This window comes from Eschrichtius robustus, chromosome 11 (genome assembly GCF_028021215.1).
Source record: "Eschrichtius robustus isolate mEscRob2 chromosome 11, mEscRob2.pri, whole genome shotgun sequence".
Classification (NCBI taxonomy): Eukaryota; Metazoa; Chordata; class Mammalia; order Artiodactyla; family Eschrichtiidae; genus Eschrichtius; species Eschrichtius robustus.
Genome location: NC_090834.1, coordinates 45,868,017 through 45,883,435, shown reverse-complemented (window position 1 = coordinate 45,883,435; position 15,419 = coordinate 45,868,017).

The window sequence follows — 15,419 nt, the reverse complement described above, 5'->3', positions numbered from 1 at the left end:
AGTCACAAGCAGGAAGACCATTCAGGATTGTATTGGCATAACCCTGGTAAGAAATGATGATATTCAGGACTAAAGTTTGGCAATAGGGATTGAAAAAATATAGATATAGATGGAAGATTTTAAATAGATAGAATCTATTAGGTTTTTTTTTTATATCTTGTAATAACTTTTAATGGAGTATAATCTGTAAAAATACTGAATCACTATGTAAAAATACTGAATCACTATGCTGAACTAATATAATATTGTAAATCAACTGTACTTCAATTTAAAAAAGAGAAAATGTCATATATCCATACAACAGAATAATATTTGGCTATAAAAAGGAATGAAGGAACGTAGCACTGAAACATGCTACAACATAGATAAACGTTGAAACCATTGTACTAAATGAAAGTGGACAGTCACAGGAGATCGTAAATTATATCATTCTGTTCAAATAAAATTGAGATATAGTTCACATACTATACAGTGGACCAATTTAAGGTACACAATTTCATGGATTTTAGTATATTCACAGGTATATGCAACCATAACCACAATTTTAGAACATTTTTGTCACCTCAAAAAGAAACCCTGTACCCCTTAACTATTACTCTCCATTTGCTCCATGCATTCGTAAGCAACCACTAATTTACTATGTCTCTATAAATTTCTCTGTTCTCAACATCTCAATAAAACTGTTAAAATTTTTTAAAAATTAAAATAAACATATACAATTACAAGTGATTAAAAATACTTCTGCAAATTCCAAGGACTGCTCCCTGTGGGAGCCCACATCTCTCAGTAAGTCCAACAGAGACAGCTTTCCCCCATGGTTACAAGAGATCTGTTTCTTCAGTTGAGTTAGAAATGGAGTAGATGGGTCATGTTAGAAAAATATATACACACACACACACACAAAGAAAGAAAGAAAAACACGAAAACAAAAACAAAAAACATTTCAACACCAAGTAAAAAATCACTCCCTCTCTGTAAGGCTTATAAACACTGCTACCAACTGAAGAAAGGATGTACTCTAATTTCCCATATATGCTTTAGTAGGTCTGTAAACACTGAGTAGATTGGCAGGGAGAATGGCCCAGATCATTTAAATGTGTATTTGTGTGTTTGCATGTGTGTGTGCATGCACACACAGGCATCTTTCCCTCCTTCATCTAGCAAATTGTTGAATTTCCATATATTAAATATGTCTTTGATGAAATTACATTGTTTTTGGAAATCGTTCAAAAGGCTGTTTTGGTTTTTTTTTTAACATCTTTACTGGAGTATAATTGCTTTACAATGGTGTGTTAGTTTTTGCTGTATAAAAAAGTGAACCAGCTATACGTATATACATATCCCCATATCCCCTTCCTCTTGCATCTCCCTCCCACCCTCCCTATCCGACCCCTCCAGGTGGTCACAGAGCACTAGGCTGATCTCCCTGTGCTAAGCGGCTGCTTCCCACTAGCTATCTATTTTACATTTGGTAGTGTATATATATGTCCATGCCACTCTTTCATTTTGTCACAGCTTACCCTTCCCCCTCCCCTTATCCTCAAGTCCATTCTCTAGTAGGTCTGTGTCTTTATTCCCGTCTTGCCCCTAGGTTCTTCATGACCTTTTTTTTTTCTTTCTTTCTTTCTTAGATTCCATATATATGTGCTAGAATACGGTATTTGTTTTTCTGACTTGCTTCACTCTGTATGACAGACTCTAGTTCCATCCACCTCACTACAAATAACTCAATTTCATTTCTTTTTATGGCTGAGTAATATTCCATTGTATATATGTGCCACATCTTCTTTATCCATTCATCTGTTGATGGACATTTAGGTTGCTTCCATGTTCTGGCTATTGTAAATAGAACTGCAATGAACATTTTGGTACATGACTTTTTTTTTTAATATATATATTTTTTAATTATTAGCACCTTTAATTATTATTTATTTAATTTATTATTATTATTTTTTTGGCTGTGTTGGGTCTTCGTTTCTGTGTGAGGGCTTTCTCTAGTTGCAGCGAGCGGGGGCCACTCTTCATCGCGGTGCGCGGGCCTCTCACTATCATGGCCTCTCTTGTTGCAGAGCACAGGCTCCAGACGCACAGGCTCAGTAGTTGTGGCTCACGGGCCTAGTTGCTCCACGGCATGTGGGATCTTCCGAGACCAGGGCTCGAACCCGTGTCCCCTGCATTAGCAGGCAGATTCTCAACCACTGCGCCACCAGGGAAGCCCCATGACTCTTTTTGAATCATGGTTTTCTCAGGGTATATGCCCAGTAGTGGGAATGGTGGGTCATATGGTAGTTCTATTTTTTGTTTTTTAAGGAACCTCCATACTGTTCTCCATAGTGGCTGTAACAATTTACATTCCCACCAACAGTGCAAGAGGGTACCCTTTTCTCCATATCCTCTCCAGCATTTATTGTTTGTAGATTTTTTGATGATGGCCAATCTGACCGGTGTGAGATGATATCTCATTGTAGTTTTGATTTGCAGTTCTCTAATGATTAATGATGTTGAGCATTCTTTCCTGCGTTTGTTGGTAATCTGTATATCTTCTTTGGAGAAATGTCTATTTAGGTCTTCTGCCCATTTTTGGATTGGGTTGTTTGTTTTTTTGATATTGAGCTGCATGAGCTGCTTGTAAATTTTGGAGATTAATCCTTTGTCAATTGCTTCATTTGCAAATATATTCTTCCATTCTGAGGGTTGTCTTTTCGTCTTGTTTGTGGTTTCCTTTGCTGTGCAAAAGCTTCTAAGTTTCATTAGGGCCCATTTGTTTATTTTTGCTTTTATTTCCATTTCTCTAGGAGGTGGGTCAAAAAGGATCCTGCTGTGATTTATGTCATAGAGTGTTCTGCCTATGTTTTCCTCTAAGAGTTTGATAGTGTCTGGCCTTACATTTAGGTCTTTAATCCATTTTGAGTTTATTTTTGCGTATGGTGTTAGGGAGTGTTCTAATTTCATACTTTTACATGTACCTGTCTAGTTTTCCCAGCACCACTTATTGAAGAGGCTGTCTTTTCTCCACTCTATATTCTTGCCTCCTTTATCAAAGATAAGGTGACCATATGTGCGTGGGTTTATCTCTGGGCATTCTATCCTGTTCCATTGATCTATATTTCTGTTTTTGAGCCGGTAGCATACTGTCTTGATTACTGTAGCTTTGTAGTATATTCTGAAGTCAGGGAACCTTATTCCTCCAGCTCCGTTTTTCTTTCTCAAGATTGCTTTGGCTATTCAGGGTCTTTTGCATTTCCACACAAATTGTGACATTTTTTTTTCTAGTTCTGTGAAAAATGCCAGTGGTAGTTTGATAGGGATTGCATTGAACCTGTAGATTGCTTTGGGTAGTAGAGTCATTTCACAATGTTGATTCTTCCAATTCAGGAACTTGGTATATCTCTCCATCTATTTGTATCATCTTTAATTTCTTTCATCAGTGCCTTATAATTTTCTGCATACAGGTCTTTTGTCTCCTTAGGTAGGTTTATTCCTAGATATTTTATTATTTTTGTTGCAGTTGTAAATGGGAGTGTTTTCTTAATTTCACTTTCAGGTTTTTCATTATTAGTGTATAGGAATGCAAGAGATTTCTGTGCATTAATTTTGTATCCTGCTACTTTACCAAATTCATTGTTTAGCTCTAGTAGTTTTCTGGTAGAATCTTTAGGATTCTCTATGTATAGTTTCATATCATCTGCAAGCAGTGCCAGCTTTACTTCTTCTTTTCTGATTTGGATTCCTTTTATTTCTTTTTCTTCTTTGATTGCTGTGGCTAACACTTCCAAAACTATGTTGAATAATAGTGGTGAGAGTGGGCAACCTTGTCTTGTTCCTGATCTTAGTGGAAATGGTTTCAGTTTTTCACCATTGAGGACAATGTTGGCTGTGGGTTTGTCATATATGGCCTTTATTATGTTGAGGAAAGTTCCCTCTATTCCTACTTTCTGCAGGGTTTTTATCATAAATGGGTACTGAATTTTGTTGAAAGCTTTCTCTGCCTCAATTGAGATGATCATATGGTTTTTCTCCTTCAATTTGTTAATATGGTGTATCACATTGATTGATTTGCATATATTGAAGAATCCTTGCATTCCTAGGATAAACCCCACTTGATCATGTTGTATAATCCTTTTAATGTGCTGTTGTTTTCTGTTTGCTAGTATTTTGTTGAGGATTTGTGCATCTATATTCATCAGTGATATTGGCCTGTAGTTTTCTTTCTTTGTGACATCTTTGTCTGGTTTTGGTATCAGAGTGGTGGTGGCCTCATAGAATGAGTTTGGGAGTGTTCCTCCCTCTGCTATATTTTGGAAGAGTTTGAGAAGGATAGGTGTTAGCTCTTCTCTAAATGTTTGATAGAATTACCCTGTGAAACCATCTGGTCATGGGCTTTTGTTTGTTGGAATATTTTTAATCACAGTTTCAATTTCAGTGCTTGGATTGGTCTGTTCCTGTTTTCTGTTTCTTCCTGGTTCAGTCTCGGAAGGTTGTGCATTCCTAAGAATTTGTCCATTACTTCCAGGTTGCCCATTTTATTGGCATATAGTTGCTTGTAGTAATCTCTCATGATCCTTTGTATTTCTGCAGTGTCAGTTGTTACTTCTCCTTTTTCATTTCTAATTCTATTGATTTGAGTCTTCTCCCTTTTTCTCTTGATGAGTCTGGCTAATGGTGTATCACTTTTGTTTATCTTCTCAAAGAACCAGCTTTTAGTTTTCTTGATCTTTGCTATTGTTTCCTTCATTTCTTTTTGATTTATTTCGGATCTGATCTTTTTGATTTCTTTCCTTTTGCTAACTTTGGGGTTATTTTGTTCTTCTTTCTCTAATTGCTTTAGGTGTAAGATTAGGTTTTTTATTTGAGATGTTTCTTGATTCTTCAGGTAGGATTGTATTGCTATAACCTTCCCTCTTAGAACTGCTTTTGCTGCATCCCATAGGTTTTGGTTCGTCGTGTTTTCAATGTCATTTGTTTCTAGGTATTTTTTGATTTCCTCTTTGATTTCTTCCATGATCTCTTGGTTATTAGGTAGTGTATTGTTTAGCCTCCATGTGTTTGTATTTTTTACAGATTTTTTCCTGTAATTGATATCTAGTCTCATAGCGTTGTGGTCAGAAAAGATACTTGACACAATTTCAATTTTCTTAAATTTAGTAAGGCTTGGTTTGTGACCCAAGATATGATCTATTCTGGAGAATGTTCATGAGCACTTGAGAAGAATGTTATTCTGTTGTTTTTGGATGGAATGTCCTATAAATATCAATTAAGTCCATCTTGTTTAATGTATCATTTAAAGCTTGTGTTTCCTTATTTTCATTTTGGATGATCTGTCCATTGTTGAAAGTGGGGTGTTAAAGTCCCCTACTATGATTGTGTTATTGTTGATTTCCTCTTTATGGCTGTTATTATTTGCCTTATGTATTCAGGTGATCCTATGTTGGGTGCATAAATATTTACAATTGTTATATCTTCTTCTTGGATCGATCCCTTGATCATTATGTAGTGTTCCTTCTTTGTCTCTTGGAATAGTCTTTATTTTAAAGTCTATTTTGTCTGATATGAGAATTGCTATGCCAGTTTTCTTTTGATTTCCATTTGCATGAAATATCATTTTCCATCCCCTCACTTTCAGTCTGTATCTGTCCCTATGTCTGAAGTGGGTCTCTTGTAGACAGCATATATAGGGGTCTTATTTTTGTATCCATTCAGTCAGTGTATGTCTTTGGTTGGAGCATTTAATACATTTACATTTAAGGTAATTATCGATATGTATGTTCCTATTACCATTTTCTTAATTGTTTTGGGTTTGTTATTTTAAGTCTTTTCCTTCTCTTGTGTTTCCTGCCTGGAGAAGTTCCTTTAGCATTTGTTGTAAAGCTGGTGTGGTAGTGCTGAATTCTCTTAGCTTTTGCTTGTCTGTAAATATTTTAATTTCTCCATCAAATCTGATTGAGATCCTTGCTGGGTAGAGTAATCTTTGTTGTAGGTTTTTCTCCTTCATCACTTTAAGTATGTCCTGCCACTCCCTTCTGGCTTGCAGAGTTTCTGCTGAAAGATCAGCTGTTAACCTTATGGTGATTCCCTTGTGTGTTATTTGATGTTTTTCCCTTGCTGCTTTTAATATGTTGTCTTTGTACTTAATTTTTGATAGTTTGATTAATATGTGTCTTGGTGTGTTTCTCCTTGGATTTTTCCTGTATGGGACTCTTTGTGCTTCCTGGACTTGATTAGCTATTTCCTTTCCAATATAAGGAAATTTTCAACTATAATCTCTTCAAATATTTTCTCAGTCCCTTTCTTTTTCTCTTCTTCTTCTGGGACCCCTATAATTCAAATGTTGGTGCGTTTAATGTTGTCCCAGAGGTCTCTGAAACTGTCCTCAGTTCTTTTCATTCTTCTTTCTTTATTCTGCTCTGCAGTAGTTATTTCCACTATTTTATGTTCCAGGTCACTTATCCGTTCTTCTGCCTCAGTTATTCTGCTATTGTTCCTTTCTAGAGAATTTGTAATTTCATTTATTGTGTTGTTCATCATTGTTTTTTTGCTCTTTAGTTCTTCTAGGTCCTTGTTAAACGTTTCTCGTATTTTCTCTATTCTATTTCCAAGATTTTGGATCATCTTTACTATCATTATTCTGAATTCTTTTTCAGGTAGACTGCCTATTTCCTCTTCATTTGTTAGGTCTGGTGGGTTTTTGCCTTGCTCCTTCATCTTCTGTGTGTTTTTCTGTCTTCTCATTTTGCTTAACTTACTGTGTTTGGGGGTCTCCTTTACACAGGCTACAGGTTGTTAGTTCCCGTTGTTTTTGGTGTCTGTCCCCAGTGGCTAAGTTTGGTTCAGTGGGTTGTGTAGGCTTCCTGGTGGAGGGAACTAGTGCCTGTGTTCTGGTGGATGAGCCTGGATCTTGTCTTTCTGGTGGGCAGGTCTACGTCTGGTGGTGTGTTTTGGGGTGTCTGTGGCCTTATTATGATTTTAGGCAACCTCTCTGCTAATGGATGGGGTTGTGCTCCTGTCTTGCTAGTTGTTTGGCATAGGGTGTCCAGCACTGTAGCTTGCTGGTCGTTGAGTGAAGCTGGGTCTTGGCGTTGAGATGGAGATCGCTGGGAGATTTTCGCCGTTTGATATTACGTGGAGCTGTGAGTTCTCTTGTGGGCCAGTGTCCTGACATTGGCTCTCCCACCTCAGAGGCACAGCCCTGATGCCTGGCTGGAGCACCAAGAGCCTTTCATCCACATGGCACAGAATAAAAGGGAGAAAAAATAGAAAGATAGAAGATAAAATAAAATAGAGTAAAATAAAATAAAATAAAGTTATTAAAATAAAAAATAAAAAAATAATTATTAAGAAAAAAAATTTAATAAGTTAAAAAAATAAAACAAACAAAAAAATAAAATGGATGGACAGAACCCTAGGACAAATGGTAAAAGCAAAACTATACAGACAAAATCACACAAAGAAGCATACACATACACACTCACAAAAAGAGAAAAAGGGGGAAATATGTATATATCGTTGCTCCCAAAGTCCACCTCCTCAATTTGGGATGATTCGTTGTCTATTCAGGTACTCCACAGATGCAGGGTACATCAAATTGATTGCGGAGATGTAATCCGCTGCTCCTGAGGCTGCTGGGAGAGATTTCCCTTTCTCTTCTTTGTTCGCACAGCTCCGGGGATTCAGCTCTGGATTTGGCCCCACCTCTGCGTGTAGGTCGCCTGAGGGCATCTGTTCTTCGCTCAGACAGGACGGCATTAAAGGAGCAGATGATTCGGGGGCTCTGGCTCGCTTAGGCGGGGGGGAGGGAGGGGTACGGATGCGGGGCGAGCCTGCAGCGGCAGAGGCCGGCGGGAAGTTGCACCAGCCTGAGGCGCGCTGTGCGTTCTCCCGGGGAAGTTGTCCCTGGATCACGGGACCCTGGCAGTGGCGGGCTGCACAGGCTCCCGGGAGGGGAGGTGTGGATAGTGACCTGTGCTTGCACACAGGCTTCTTGGTGGCTGCAGCAGCAGGCTTAGTGTCCCATGCCCGTCTCTGGGGTCCGCGCTGATAGCTGGAGATCCTTTAAGCGGCGCTCTTAATCCCCTCTCCTTGAGCACTGGGAAACAAAGAGTCAAGAAAATGTCTCTTGTCTCTTCAGCAGCTCCAGACTTTCCCGGACTCCCTCCCGGCTAGCTGTGGCGCACTAGCCCCCTTCCAGCTGTGTTCACGCCGCCAACCCCAGTCCTCTCTCTGCGATCCGACCAAAGCCCGAGCCTCAGCTCCCAGCCCCCGCCCGCCCCGGCGGGTGAGCAGACAAGCCTCTCGGGCTGGTGAGTGCTGGTCGGCACCGATCCTCTGTGTGGGAATCTCCACTTTGCCCTCCGCACCCCTGTGGCTGCGCTCTCCTCCATGGCTCCGAAGCTTCCCCCCTCCGCCACCCGCAGTCTCCGCCCGCAAAGGGGCTTCCTAATGTGTGGAAACCTTTCCTCCTTCACAGCTCCCTCCCACTGGTGCAGGTCCCGTCCATATTCTTTTGTCCCTGTTTTTTTTTTCCTTTTGCCCAACCCAGGTACGTGGGGAGTTTCTTGCCTTTTGGGAGGTCTGAGGTCTCCTGCCAGCGTTCAGTAGTTGTTCTGTAGGAGTTGTTCCACATGTAGATGTATTTCTGATGTATTTGTGGAGAGGAAGGTCATCTCCGTGTCTTATTCTTCCATCATCTTGAAGCTCCTCTCCAGAATCTATTAGGTTTTGTGTTTGTTGATGTGGGAAATATTCAGGCAGAAGTCTGAGGGTCAGATGAGGTTCAGCATTCAAGGTACTGAACAGAATCTGCCATGGTCAGCTTGTGACAAAATTGTGAAACAGGAGTTTGCCTCTGTTAGAGCTCCATCCATATGCCCAATATTTAAAATTCTTCTTTGAATAATTTTTGTGGTCTCTCCTTTCCTGATATTCTTTATACTTAAGTAGCCTAGCGCTTCCTTCAGTGGGGCTTATCTTGGACAGTCCAGCCCAACTAAGACATTTCTCTGAGCAAGCAAAATATCACAAGTCTCAGTTCTCAACACAAAAAACCATGACACTGTTTGTTCTTGTGCTACAGACACAAGTCTTTGATCTCTTGCAAAATATTCATTTTTTATTGATATATTCTAATAACTCAGCATGTCCATCCTTCTCATGGCATACATGCTCATTATAGCAGGTACCACATAAAGACAATGCCATAACCCAGATGAACATTTCTGGATAAGAATGTCAGGCTAGCAGGGGAAAGGTTAGGCTTTGTGTGTGTGTGTGTGTGTGTGTGTGTGTGTGTGTGTGAGAGAGAGAGAGAAAGATGTATGTGTATATGTGTGGCTTCAAAGGCAGCAGCCAAATCTGTAAAAGTATGGAAAAGATTTGTGATATATTTGTAGTGAAAATTAAAAAGCTCATTCCTCCAACTCATTCTACTTGATTTTTTTTAATAGAATGAATAGTATTGTAAAGTAAAATCTGAAATCATCAATGTCATAAAAGGGAAAATGTCTATTTTATTTACCTAATTTTCTATTCAAAGCAAAAATAGTTAATAAATACTTAAGTTTCATGTTTTGGGGACAAATTAGTTATACTGAGGTCCATGATGCATGAAACAATCAAAATGTTCAAAATAAAGCTCAATGATATACAAAGTAAATGACTAATGATGAAGAATTTGTGTACTTGCTATATTATTTCATTGTGAAATAGAGTTTAGCTATAATAAGTAAATCAAAGAGTAAAAGATTATTTTAGTATTAAAATTAGTTATATATGTGTATTATTAGTCTAAAATGAATCTAGAACACCTAATCCTCACCATTAAACTGGCAGTAATTTCTAGGTCTGCCTTGACACTAACTTATAGTTTGATATAATGAACTCACATATTTTCCACATTTCTTCAGTTATTTTTAAAGTTATTTTACCTCACTGGTTAATTTTTTAAATTTATTAAACTCTAATAATTTTGCATTCTTTTGCTCTCTGGCCAACTATGTTTTATTAGTAGAGAAATTAAAACTGTTCAGCTCAAAGAGCTGGGGTTTCACTTGCCACTAACTCTTCAAAGGTTTTTATTGACATGAGCATCCCATCTGGAACTTATTCCAGTCTAGACTCCTCCCTACTACATCTGCTTATGTGCTTAAATCAGAATTAAAGATCTTGTTGTTAGTTACTTTTCTCCTATTTCATTTTTCATCAATATTTTAATCTAAGTTTAATAGCATGAAATATTGGGGCATGTTTTGGAGGAAACATGTTTCTAAATGGGTTTAGACAAAAAGATATTAATGGCACATTATTCATGGTTGTTTTTTTTTCTGTGCATGGCATTCAAAAATAAATCTGTGAAAATGTTTTTCCATGTGAAACACAGTGCCATTTAAAAAATCATATTCCTGAAACCAGAAGATTGAGTTGGGTGAAGTCACTCTCTCCTCACAGTGTTATATTCACAGATAAACCTCAGTCAACTTATATATTAAGTGATAAATAAGGTATTGCAACATATTGTATTCCCAAGTGATGTTTAATGATACTACAGGGGAAGTATTATGGTGTTAATGATATGAAAGACCTATTTTCAAATCTGGTTCAAATCAACAGTTTTCTTCCCCCTATCCACGAAAGTTCAAAACCTTTTTATACCCCTAAAAATGACGATTCTAGCAAAGAACTTGAGTCTAACAGGTGTTGGGCACACAAAAATACAGATTTCAAAAAAAAGAATATTGTTAGTTGGTTAATTATAGTAATGAAATCCTTTGATTAATAAGGCAGAAAGCTACAGCATATAAACAAAGATGAAGACCTATGGATGTTCAGCAAAATAATTTTGATTCAGGGAATATTATACAAGATAAAAGCAACATTGCCACCCGACCCCGACTCCAAGAGAGGACCAGTTTGTAGCTTTCATAGAGCTTCCTCTCTTCACACCCTGGTTCCAGTGTCATCACAGAAGAAAAACTAAAAACTTTAAAGCTGAATGAATATACTTGATTTTATTTCACAAAACAACCATGGTAGAGGGCATATAAAAATACCATGGTACACAGAATAATCTTCTTATTCTCAATTTATCTTTGTTACCTCTATAAAATATTGACATAAAAAAAGTCATTCAGGTATTGTTATAGAAACTATTTGTAAGAACCAAGTTTAACCAATCATTAGAATCAAGATTTTTTTTTAGAGTAAGCAAAATCGAGAAAACAACCACTCTCATCCCAACAACACCCCTACTCACTATCATAAGAGACATACCACGAATATAATTCTATTTGATTGTATTATACATTGCAATTCTATTTTATTTGTTTACATGAAAATAGGTATAATTTACCCTGTGTTAACTGTCAAACGTAGGTGTTCTCCCTGCTTTATATCCGGGTGGGACTGTGAATATATCTTGAACTTTATTAGTAGAAGGAAAGCGTGGCACGCTATTTATTTCTCCAACTTTGGAGAAATATATATTTCTGATATTTGAAATCTATTTCAATGCCAAAATTGACCATATCATTGACCAAATGGGCAATTAGTCAAGCAGTTCACATTTGGATCACAAGTAGAATCAATTTCAAAGAACTGATTAAACCACAAAGTAGCAGTGCTGTCCTCAAAGATAAATGTACTAAATTGAAATGGGAAAAAAATGAACCCAAAGCAATTCCACATAATATCTTTTCATTTACAGTTGATGTGGACAGTTTCTCAACAATGCTATATTGCCTAAAGCAGATTAAACATGTTGGATTTAAAATTTGAAAATAGATAATACTCAGTTGCCCACTCAGAATTACAGGCTCTTAGTGGGTATCAAAAGGCTAGAGAAATAGGGGCTGAGAGACGAGAAAAGAAAAGATCTATTTTAAACGCTTGGCAATGGCATATTTCAAAAGGGCAAAGAATAGATAAAAAGGAAGTTATAAAAAGAGAAGAGCTAAACAGTCAGACAAGTGAACGTGGGTTATGAAAATAATGAGAATTGGAGACAGAAAGCCTTGAGGAGTAAGTGAAGATCTTGTATGCCTCCATTGTGATTCTAATCTGTACTTCAAGTTGTGCCCTGAGGGGAAAGAGATTTGTTTTTGCTTTTTTTTTTTTTAATTGGAGTATAGTTGCTTTACAATATTGTGTTAGTTTATACTGTACATCAGAGTGAATCAGCTATATGTATACATATATCCCCTCTTTTTAGGATTTCCTTCTCATTTAGGTCACCACAGAACGTTGACTAGAGTTCCCTGTGCTATACAGTAGGTTCTCATTAGTTATCTATTTTATACATAGTATCAATAGTGTATATATGTCAATCTCAGTCTCCCAATTCATCCTACTCCCACCTTCCCCCTTGGTATCCATGTTTTTGTTCTCTATGTCTGTGTCTCTATTTCTAATAAGATCATCTATACCAGTTTTTCAGATTCCACATATATGTGTTAATATACTATATTTGTCTTTCTGTGTCTGACTTACTTCATTCTGTATGACAGTCTGTATATCCATCCATGTCTCTACAAATGACCCAATTTCGTTCCTTTTCATGGCTGAGTAATATTCCATTGTAAATATGTACCACATCTTCTTTATCCATTCCTCTGTTGATGGACATTTAGATTGCTTCTATGACCTGGCTACTGTAAATAGTGCTGCAGTGAACTTTGGGGTGCATGTGTAGTGCTGGGAAAACTGGACAGCTACATGTACAAGAATGAAATTAGAACACTCCCTAACACCATACACAAAAATGAACTCAAAATGGATTAAAGACCTAAATGTAAGGCCAGACACTATAAAACTCTTAGCGGAAAACATAGGCAGAACACTATCTGACATAAATTGCAGCAAGATCTTTTTTGACCCACCTCCTAGAGTAATGAGAATAACAACAAAAATAAACAAATGGGACCTAATTAAACTTAAACAGCAAAGGAAACCATAAACAAGATGAAAAGACAACCCTCAGAATGGGAGAAAATATTTGCAAATGAAGCAATTGACAAAAGATTAATCTCCAAAATATACAAACAGCTCATGCAGCTCAATATCAAAAAAAAAACCAACAAAAAACCCAACCAAAAATGGGTGGAAAACCTAAATAGACATTTCTCCAAAGAAGACATACAGATGGCCAACAAATACATGAAAAGATGCTCAACATCACTAGTTATTAGAGAAATGCAAATCAGAACTACAATGAGGTATCACCTTATACCGGTCAGAACCGCCATCATTAAAAAATCTACAAATAGTAAATGCTGGAGTGGGTGTGGAGAAAATGGAACCCTCATGCATTGTTGGTGGGAATGTAAACTGATACAGTCACTATGGAGAACAATATGGAGATTTCTTAAAAATCTAAAAAAAGAACTACCATATGACCCAGCAATCCCACTACTGGGCATATACCCAGAGAAAACCATAATTCAAAGAGATTTGTTTTTGGAATAGGGCAGATCTAGTGTTCAGTCCCAAATGTAGTGTTAACTATGTAATTTGATTCAAGTTGCTTCTCAGAGCCCCTATTTTCTTTTATGCAAAATGAGGACAATAATTTTTACCACTTAGAATTAAGATGAAGGTGTAACATCATAATATATGTGTGAATACAAGAGTTTGGAATGTGGTAGACACACATACTTGTTTATTTCCTCCACTTTCCATCTAAAGGGGGAGATCTGCATTCTCTCCAGTTTTTTATCTCAATGCTTTACATCATCATGAAATAAATATCACACTGGAATATATATCATATCAGAAGACTGAAAATGTCACCTCAGCTTCACCAGTTTCCAACATGGGACATATCTGGCATAAAGTGCTTTTCATTTGGAAAGTTGTATCATAAACATAGCACCCCAAAAGCTTCTGTTTGTACTTGGGAAACAAAAATATAGGATAGGATAATAATAATTATTGAATTAAACTGAGTTTGTTAAATAAAAATGATACAATGCACAGTTCACAAATATCAGTAAACAATAAATAAAATAACCCTACGTAGGCTACTTTGAACCAATTCAACAAAGTTCCTTTAGCACGTACTATGAATAAGGTGCTATAAAAGAGGATACAAAGATGAACTCAACATTTTTATCTTCTAGGAGCTTAAAAGCTGCTAAGAAACAGAAGAATTGTGCATGGCTAAATATGACATGGTTAAATGCGAAAGCTCAGGAAAATGGGCCACTGTGCCAGACTGATTAGTATCCCTGTCTGTTCAATCTGTCAGTAGAATTTACCAGATGCCTGCTTTGTGCAAGCAATGGTACAAGGGCATTGTCTCCTTTATCATCAGGGCCAGGCTTAGGTCTGCTTCTGGACTTAGAACTGCTTCTTTTTGGCTGTGTTGGACTTTGCTTAAGTCACACAAGGAGGACTTTCACCTGTGTCTATTTAGATTTTTATGTATGTGTGTTGCTCTCTGAAGCTCTCATTTAATTTTTCAAAGGAAAATACCAAAGGAAGTGATAGATTAAATCTACCCTCAAAGAGCCAACCAGTTGTGAGTAAATTGAATTTCACAAGCTGTTAGTTTGTGCTACTCCATGTTGTAAAATGAGTTGGAAAAAGTATTAACATGACCAATTGAAGCCAGTGGAACTATGTTATGACCATGTAGATGATGACACTTACCCTATCCATCTCAAATAACAAGTTAGTAATGAGCCTTTTTTTGTAATTTAAGCCCGCAGAGAGCCTCTTGTGAGTGCCCATCCCTCCACAGAGTTTGCAGTAGCAGACCAAGCACTGGTGATCATGATAATTAGTGACAAAGCTATGACAGAGGCAAAGAAAGGGGATTGTTACAGGTGCTTACTGATTTCCAGGTACTTTTATATGTATTACTTCACTTAATTCTCATGACAACTATGTGAATTAAGAATTATCAATATTTCTTAGTAATACAATTTAGAAAAAGAGAGATTAAATGACACCATCAAGACCACATTGCTAGGTGCAAACAGAATCAATTTCCCATCTTCACTACAGCAGTTTCCAAAAATTCCCTGATTAAAAAAAATCCTCATGGGTACAGTTTAAAATTCTTCTTTGGAAATTCTGATTTGATATTTCTGGAGTAAGGCCAGGAAGCTCAGATTTTAACAAAATTCATTGTAGGTTTTTTTTTTTTTAATCACCAGGCAAGTTTTGGAAATATTGCATCATGTCATGATGTGGAGTTGACCTCAGACATCCCTTTTTATGAGCCTTTTATTTACTCTGTGTCCCCTTACTCTCCACCCCTTTTGGAGTAGTCCCTTAGGACTCTCATGTCAAAATCTACTGCCTGGGAAATGGTTTTATATCAGTCATTGGCACCTGAGTATGAATTTAATTTATAGTGTTTCCTCTCCTGGGGAGTCTGCATTTTTAGCTTTAGCTCAGGATGTAGGAGGAAAGGTTTTGCCTTATGG